Raw genomic sequence first — 8,586 nt, 5'->3', positions numbered from 1 at the left:
TACATTTCTTTCTTCAGAGTTTTAGGTTAAAACTTGCTGATTTTTCGTTGCTAACCAAATAAAAATACTTTAAATCGATAAGTTTTAAATGTCTTTGTGTCACTCAAAACTGTATGAAACATGAAATGTACCTTAAAACTCATTATTTTAACCATAATTTTTAAAAATTTCCCACATGTCCCCCTCCATTCCCCCAAAAAAGTTCATGCACCCCCTCTCCCGAAAATCGGTCCTGGATCCGCCCTTGCATTCTAATTTACGTGAAGTGGCTGTGAAAATACTTATAATGATGCTGCTGATCACACTCCTGAGGCCCCCAGACTGTCCCCCAGTCAGCACTTGACTGGACCTGAAGGTGTTGATCCTGAAGAGCTAACAAGAGTATTGGAGAGAGAGTCTTCTTGGCTAGAGAAAGAAAAGTCGAAAGCAGAGAAGGTCCAAGCAGGGGTCGTAGAGGCTTTCGTGCCCGTGCCCGGGCAGGCACCCCCCAAAGGGGTACAGCAACCGATAGGCCTTCTTCTTCGTCGTCTTCCCAGCAGCAAGTGATCGACCACGATCTTCCTCTTCAGGAGAGGTATGTTCCTCCTCTACACCCGACCCCGGAAAGCGACGTGGAGGAGGAGGGGGAGCTGAACCTGTCCCTGACGGGGACACCCAGTAGCAGTACGTCTCCGGGTGAATGTTTTTTGTTTATATGTTACTGTTTTTTTTAATAAATATTGTAAAAAGTAGTTTTCTCTTTTATTAGTAACCTTTAAAAGATTCTAGTACATAAGTTCCTCTAATATCATCTTCTATTTCTTCTCATATTTTAATATCCCTTCTTCATTTTGAACATCGACGACATGAAACCGACTCACGTTTCTGAAAAATATTTATATACCTACATAAATATAAAAATTTTTCCAAAATGCTTCCTACTGATTAATCAAAAATCGAGGTCAAATAAAATATAAGTTTAGCGCTTTTTGATGTTTTGAGTTTGGAATTCAATGAGCATGCTCAGAACCTTTGCCGTACGAGGGGGGTGTCCGCTCATGCTCAGTTTAATCCCAAACACAAACAATTCATACTTGACTGACATTTATTTATTTATTAAGCTCAACAGGCCGTGAAGACCTAGGGCTGAAAGATTTAATTTTTCCTTACAATTTTTCTTCTTCTTCTTTTGCCCTTTAATTCGTCCAATTCTGAACATAGGCTTCCCCCAATTTCCTCCATTCGCTTCTGTTTAGTGCTTTCTGTTTCCAGTGCGTTCCTCCTATCTTTTTAATGTCGTCTCCCCATCTCATCTGGGGTCGTCCTCTTGCTCTCTTTCCTGTCCATGGTCTCCATTGTTGTATCGTGCTATTCCACCTATTGTCTGTTTGTCTAGCGTTATGACCTGCGAAGCTCCATTTTAGCCTGGCTATATGTTGGCCTGCCTCTTTGACTTTTGTTCTATTTCTGGCCCAGTTGTTTTGCCAATTTTGCCGTCTGTCAATTTTACTCCTAGCATTGCTCTCTCCATGGCTCTTTGTGTCTTCATTATTTTATCCATGTTTGCCTTGGTCAAGGTCCATGTTTGGCATGCGTATGTGAGAATTGGGAGTATGCACTGGTCAAACACTCTTGTTTTTAAGTATTGTTGTATTTTTTTATTCTTTAGGACCCATTTTAATTTTCCAAATCCTACCCAGGCTAATCTGACCCTTTTTTTTACCTCCGCTGTTTGGTTTTCCTTATTTATTTTTATCATCTGTCCCAAATATATATAATCATTAACCGCTTCTATTGTGGTATCGTTTAGTATTACGTTTCTATTGTCTTGTGTGTTTGTCATTGTTTTTGTTTTGACAAAATTCATTTTTAGACCTATTTGTTCGGATTCATTTGCTAGTTCGGTTAGCATGGTTTGTAGTTCTTCAAAACTTGATGCTATGACTACATCGTCTGCATATCTTAGGTGGTTTAGTTTCTTTCCATTTATGTTTATTCCCATGTTTGTCCATACCATTGTTTTGAAAACATCTTCCAGTGCTAATGTAAATAGTTTAGGAGAAATAACATCTCCCTGTCGCACTCCTCTGTTAATTGGTATGGGTTTTGTGGTTTCTTCCAATTGTACTGACATTGATGCTTTCTTATACAGTGCTAGTCAAAAGTCCGTACCCCCCTCGTATCTTTTGAACGGTTATACTTATAATAGTGAAATTTGGAGGGAGGAAATAAACGGATGTAGGCGTCTTAACTAGTCATGACAGGTGACGTAATAGTGACAGATGAAGTTGCAGCGCCACCATGACAGATAATTTTAAATGGGACTTTATGGCAAGTGATACCTCGTTTGAAAGGTATTAAAAATACCTACTCAGTCATACTAATTTTTTTGGATATAAATTGATTTTGATTTTGGTGAATAAATTAAATAAATATAAAATTTTAGTTTCGCATTTAATTAATAAAAATTCAAATGTCCGCCTATGGTTTTTTTTTTGTCAAAAAAGTTCACGTTTTTCAGTTCTCTAATAGTTTTTACGTCAACGTCAACCCTTTTGACAAGTAATCATAGGCGGAGGTTTGAATTTTTATTAATTAAATGCGAAACTACAATTTTCTATTATTTCATTTATTCATCAAAATTAGCTTAAACTCAAACAAAATTAGTATGACTGAATAGGTATTTTCAATACCTTTCAAACGAGGTATCACTTGCCATAAGGTCCCATTTAAAATTATCTGGCATGGTGGCGCTGCAACGTCATCTGTCATTATTACGTCACCTGTCATAACTAGTTAAGACGCCTAAATCCGTTTATTGCCTCCCTACAAATTTCACTATTATAAGTATAACCGTTCAAAAGATACGAGGGGGGGTACGGACTTTTGACTAGCACTGTATATATTATGAATTAGCATTCTGTATCTGGAATCTATTCTACAGTTGTTTAGCTTTTTCTCAATTGCCCACTTTTCCACGCTGTCAAATGCTTTTTCGTAGTCAACGAACGCTAAGTGCAGATCTATATGGTATTCGTTAGCTTTTTCTATTAGTGTCCTAATTGTTAGAAGATGGTCAGTGGTGCTATATCCCTTTCGGAATCCTGCCTGCTCTACTGGTTGATACGAGTTCAATTGGACTCATATTGGACTCCTTACAATTACTATTACACATTATATATAATGCTATATGCATATCCTATACTACTATAATACATATATACAATATTAATTTGTTTGTATAAACTACTTAATACTAGACTTAACATTATAGTCTTTCCATATATTTCTTCACCACTTCCTTCCATTGTTTTCTGTCTAAAGCTTTTTATTTCCAGTTTACAATATTACTTTTTTTTAAGTCTTCATATACGCTGTCCTTCCATCTCCTTCTTGGTCTTGGTATTCTTCTTTTTTGTATAGAACCATTTTTGGCATTCTCGCCTTTCCCATTCTTTCGATGTGTCCTAAGTATCGGATTCTCTGTGCTTTGACGTCGTTGTTTTTGGTTCATTATATAGTTCTTCAAGTTCCTTATTATTTCTTCTTCTCCATTGACCGTCTATTTTCACGCCTCCATATATTGCTCGTTGTATTTTCTTCTCTCATCTTTCTAAAAGGTCTATTTCTGATTTTTTAAGCAACCATGTTACACATGCATATGTAGCTGTAGGTCTGATAAGTGTTTTGTAGATTCTTATTTTTGTTTTTCTTGAGGCATATGTGGATTTCATTAATGGACGCAATGCTCCATACTTTTTGTTTGCTTTTGCTATTCTTGCTTTTATTTCGCCTTCCCCATATCCCTTTTCATCTACTTTTACACCCAGGTATGTAAATTCTGAAACTCTTTTAAATGCGCATACATTTTCTCCTTCTATCTCCAATGTGAAATTGTCTTCTTTTTCTTTATCTGTTTCTCCCATTATCATGTATTTTGTCTAGTCCTTATTTATGAGAAGACCAAAAGTTTTGGCTTGTTTTATTATATTGCTCATTAATTTTGTTAGCTCTTTCTTACTTGTCGATAATATTAGATCATCTGCGAATGCAATACATTGGTGGCCATTTTTAAAAATCGTTTCCTGTGTGCTTATTTTACTTTTCCTGATTATTCCTTCCAGTATTACATTAAAAAGAGTCGTTGATAGTGGGTCTCCTTGTCTTAATCCTTTTTTTGTTTCAAAATTATTTGATTTATGTCCCTTTCATGCTATTTCGTTTGTGGAGTTATCCATAGTCATCTTTACCATCCTGACGATTTTACTTGGTAGGCCCATTTCTTTCATTAGTGCGTACATCTGTTGCCGCTTTACCGTATCATAGGCCTGTTTAAAGTCGACGAACAGGACGTATACTGGTATTTTATGTTCGTAGCACGTAGTTTGGATTTCTTTTAACGCAAATATTTGGTCTGTCGTCGACCTATTACTTCTGAATCCTGCCTGATATTCGCCCAATATCTTTTCCGTGTATTGATTCAGCTTTTTTCTTAAGATGTTTGTCAATATTTTGTACACGACTTCTAGCAACGCGATACCTCTATAATTGTCACATCTCATTTTGTCACCTTTTTTATGTATGGGGCATATCCTTGCCCTGGTCCATTCTCCTGGCATTCTTTCTGTTCCCATATACTTTTTATCAGGCTATATATCTCCTTGTGTAGTCTTTTTCCTCCTGCCTTTATCATTTCCGCCGATATTTCCTGGGCTTTTATTGTTCTTTAGCCCTCTTATTTCATTTTCTGTTTCTTTCCTCGTAGGTGTTTCTATTACAATATGGTCATCTTCAATTTCCTGGATTGTTCCCCTTTCTTCTTCGTTTTTGTTTAAAAGTTTGCCAATTTCTCATTATTTCCCCAGGTTCATTTATTAATAGTCCTTCCTCATTTTTTATATATGGGTTATGTTTCTGATATGCCCTTTCCATTTTTCTTGTTTCCTGGTAAAAGGATCTTATTTCCTTTTTTTGCAATTTTTCCTCTATCACTTTGAGTTTTTCCTCGTTGTATTTTCTTTTTTTATTTTTGCATGTTCTCTTCATAATTCTCCTCAATTCTCTATATTATTGTGTGCATTGTGTGTATTAAGTTTTTTATTCTTATTTTTCTAATTTCTTCTGCTATTTTTTGACTTTCCTCATCATACCATTCTTTTGCTTTTTGTTTTCTATTACCTTCAAACTAGAAAAAAATCAGGTCCGGCTTTAAAAAAATTAGTTCGTTTGGGTCTTTCACCCTGTATACGCTTTTTGGAAACTCTAATATGAATTTTACAAATAAGAAAATAGGCTATTAAAATGGCATATTTATTTTTTCCCCACACGATTACTTAATTTTTTATTAAAAAATCAAATTTGTCAAAATCGGAATTTTAACATAAAAATAAAAAAAATGAACTCACGGTTTAACTCGCTACAACTCTGTTCTATTTTAATATTTTTTTTCTGAAATTTTTACAGCACATACCTCTTACCATTGTGAAGAATATGAAAATTGTTGTAGACTTTCAGTCTTCTTGTAAAAGTTGCAAACTTGTAAATCGCAAAAATTAGGTGGAAAAATTTAAAATTTATCAATTTGATCACGTCTATGTTAAACTATAGAGTCCAAAAGAAGTGTTATTGGAAGTTTTAGATCTAGACGTGTTATAGAAAAAAAAAATGGTAAAACTTTTAATTTTAGGAAAAACGTTGTTTTTGTAAATTAATTTTTGTAAAAAAAGTTAATTTTTTTAAATCTATGCAAAAACTTTGCCAAACTTTTTATGCATAGTCAAATTTGATTTTTTAATAAAAAAATAAGTAATCGTGTGGGGAAAAAATAAATATGCCATTTTAATTGCCTATTTGTCTTATTTGTAAAATTCATATTAGAGTTTTCAAAAAACGTATACAAGGTGAAATTTTTTCTAAGACCAAAACGAACTTATTTTTTAAATCCGGGCCTGATTTTTCTTGTTTGAATATATCAGTGGATTGGTGGTAACATAAATTAAATACTTGTTCAAAAAAATTAATTTTGGTAATAAAAGTTAATTTTGTTGAATCTATGGTTCACTTTACCAAACTTTTAATTCATAATCAAATTTGATTTTTTTATAAAAAATTAAGCAATCGTGTGCGGAAAAAAATAAATATGTTATTTTAATTACCTATTTGTCTTATTTGTAAAATTCATATTAGAGTTTTCAAAAAGCTTATACAGGGTGAAATTTTTTCTAAGACCCAAACGAACTAATTTTTTTAAAGCCGGGCCTGATTTTTTTCTAGTTTGAATAAATCAGTTGATTAGGTGGCAATAGTGTTACGATTGACCAAAATAAGAGACACATCGATCTGACCGTTCAAAAATTATGACGAATACAAATTTCTGTCAAAATGCGAAACTCGCCCTGTATATTATTAAACAATGGGAGCAGACACTTTTTAATGGTCATTTGTTATTCCCCATGGGGGTCTCTATACGAGGTAGGAGTATGTACAGTTCCTCATGACTCACCCTGTATAAAAAAGTGCTCCCAAGTAACTTGAGTATGTGAATATTTAGGAAGACATACCAGTTACACAAGCAGCTCTGCCAATTCTAGAAGGTATATACAGGGTGTTTCATTGGGAAACGGAAATACTTTAATGATTTGTTTATTTAGCGAATGGCTCAATACATGGAATAAATACAATAATAATTGTAAAAAACGTAAGTACATAATTCAAAAATACAAACATAAGCTTATATAAAAACGAACATAGACAAAATACAGATAAAATATAAGATAATACAAACAGATAAGGTTATATCTTTAAGTCAAGTTGAGCTATCCATTCAAGGCCTGCAGGCGTAGTTTTGAAAAAGTCTTTTGGGTCCCGTCGGTATGCCCTCAATTCACATGTCTCCACTATGTGTTGGATGGTTTGATCTGGAGTACCACAGTCGCAGCTGGAGGTAGGCTGTTTTCCCCATTTATGTAGGTTGTGTGCGCATACTGCATGTCCCGCTCTAATTCGGTTTAGGCTCTTCCATATGTTTCGTGGCTGGTCGAAGCCATCAGGCTTTTGGACTGGGTCAATAAGGTTGGATACTTCAGGTGAGGCTTCCTCAGTCCACAGCGTGCGCCATCTGGAGGTAACATTGAAATCATCTGCTGTTAGCTGCTGGGCTGTTCTTATGGGTGGTTTTCTGGATGGGAGTTGGTTTGCTGCTAAACTCGGAATGTCTTCATGGATTGGTAGTTGCAAGTTGCTATTTACTTTCGAATACTCCGTTATCAAGGCCTTTTGTCTTCGTAGAATAGGCGGAGGTATATGGCTAAGGATGGGAAGCCAATATAGTGGAGTAGTCTTGATGCAGCCGCTAATCATTATCATTGCTATATTAAGCTGCGTATCAACTATCTTCACATGACGACTATTTAGCCAGACCGGTGCACAGTACTCTGCGCCATAGAGTAGACCAAACTTAGCACAGATGTTCGTAGTGTGTCCGCAGATGCGCCCCAATTGGTACCACAAAGATTCTGGATAAGGTTATTTCTACTACTTATTTTTTGTGCAGTTATTTGTAGATGTTTTTTAAACACCTTTAATGGTGAATAGAGCTCACCGAGGCGGTTCTAGATATACTATATTTTTTGCCCTACCGAGTTTTATCGATTTTGCTAATTTCTTTTCTAAGCCATAACTTTAGAACCACCCTGGTTCTAAAGTTAAAAGAAAAGGTCCGGATTAACAAAGAAAAATAAAGTAATCGTGACCTTAAAACCACACCCTGTATATTGAAATTTTTATAATTTGTTTGCGTATTTTAAAAGAGCATAAAAAACTGGTGGAAAAATATTCGAATGTTCAATAGATTTAAAGATGTGCTTTAACATTCAAAGAGCATATAATATGGATATTCCTACGAATGTTCCTACTCCAAAAGGGGCGAAAGAGACTTCACGATGTAACAAATTTTAATTTAGATAATATAGAACTTCCTCTAAAATACCAGGGTGACCTTAAGCTGAAAGAAGAAAATAAAAAGAACACAAGATCTTCTTGATTATGTATTCATGCCTCACAAGCGTCCATTATAATTAGTGGAGGAACTGAATTACAACTGAAGTCGAAGAATCTATAGACGATGAAAATTAAATTGAGCTTGATTGATGCTATATTTGTGAATTTTCCAACTTATTCCACTACCAAGAGCTTCCACGGAAGCCTGTTAAAATATATATATTTATTTTTGTATGCATTATTTTTGTAAATTCAACACATATTGATGGAGAGCAAGCAAAATGCCCTATTTCGCATTTTGTCGAATTTTATATTCTTGGTCGAAACAATCTTAAATGTAACTATTTACCACCACATTGAGGAATATTTGCGAAAAGCGACAACGTTGTCTTGGTACCTGCGCATTTCAATTTGACGTAATGAAAACAGATACCATTTGGAATGTGGATTGTCCTATCTAATGTCCATTGTAATTTACGTGAAGTGGCTGTGAACATTGTACTGACTATTTTGGTATAATTACTGTAAATAGTGGCCTGTTTAACTATAAAAAGGTATGTATGTATTGATTCTTAAGTTCTGTGGGCATCGTATTATCTATATAGAATT

The sequence above is a fragment of the Diabrotica virgifera genome, chromosome 9 (assembly GCF_917563875.1).
Source record: "Diabrotica virgifera virgifera chromosome 9, PGI_DIABVI_V3a".
Classification (NCBI taxonomy): domain Eukaryota; kingdom Metazoa; phylum Arthropoda; class Insecta; order Coleoptera; family Chrysomelidae; genus Diabrotica; species Diabrotica virgifera.
This window is presented reverse-complemented; position numbering follows the sequence as displayed.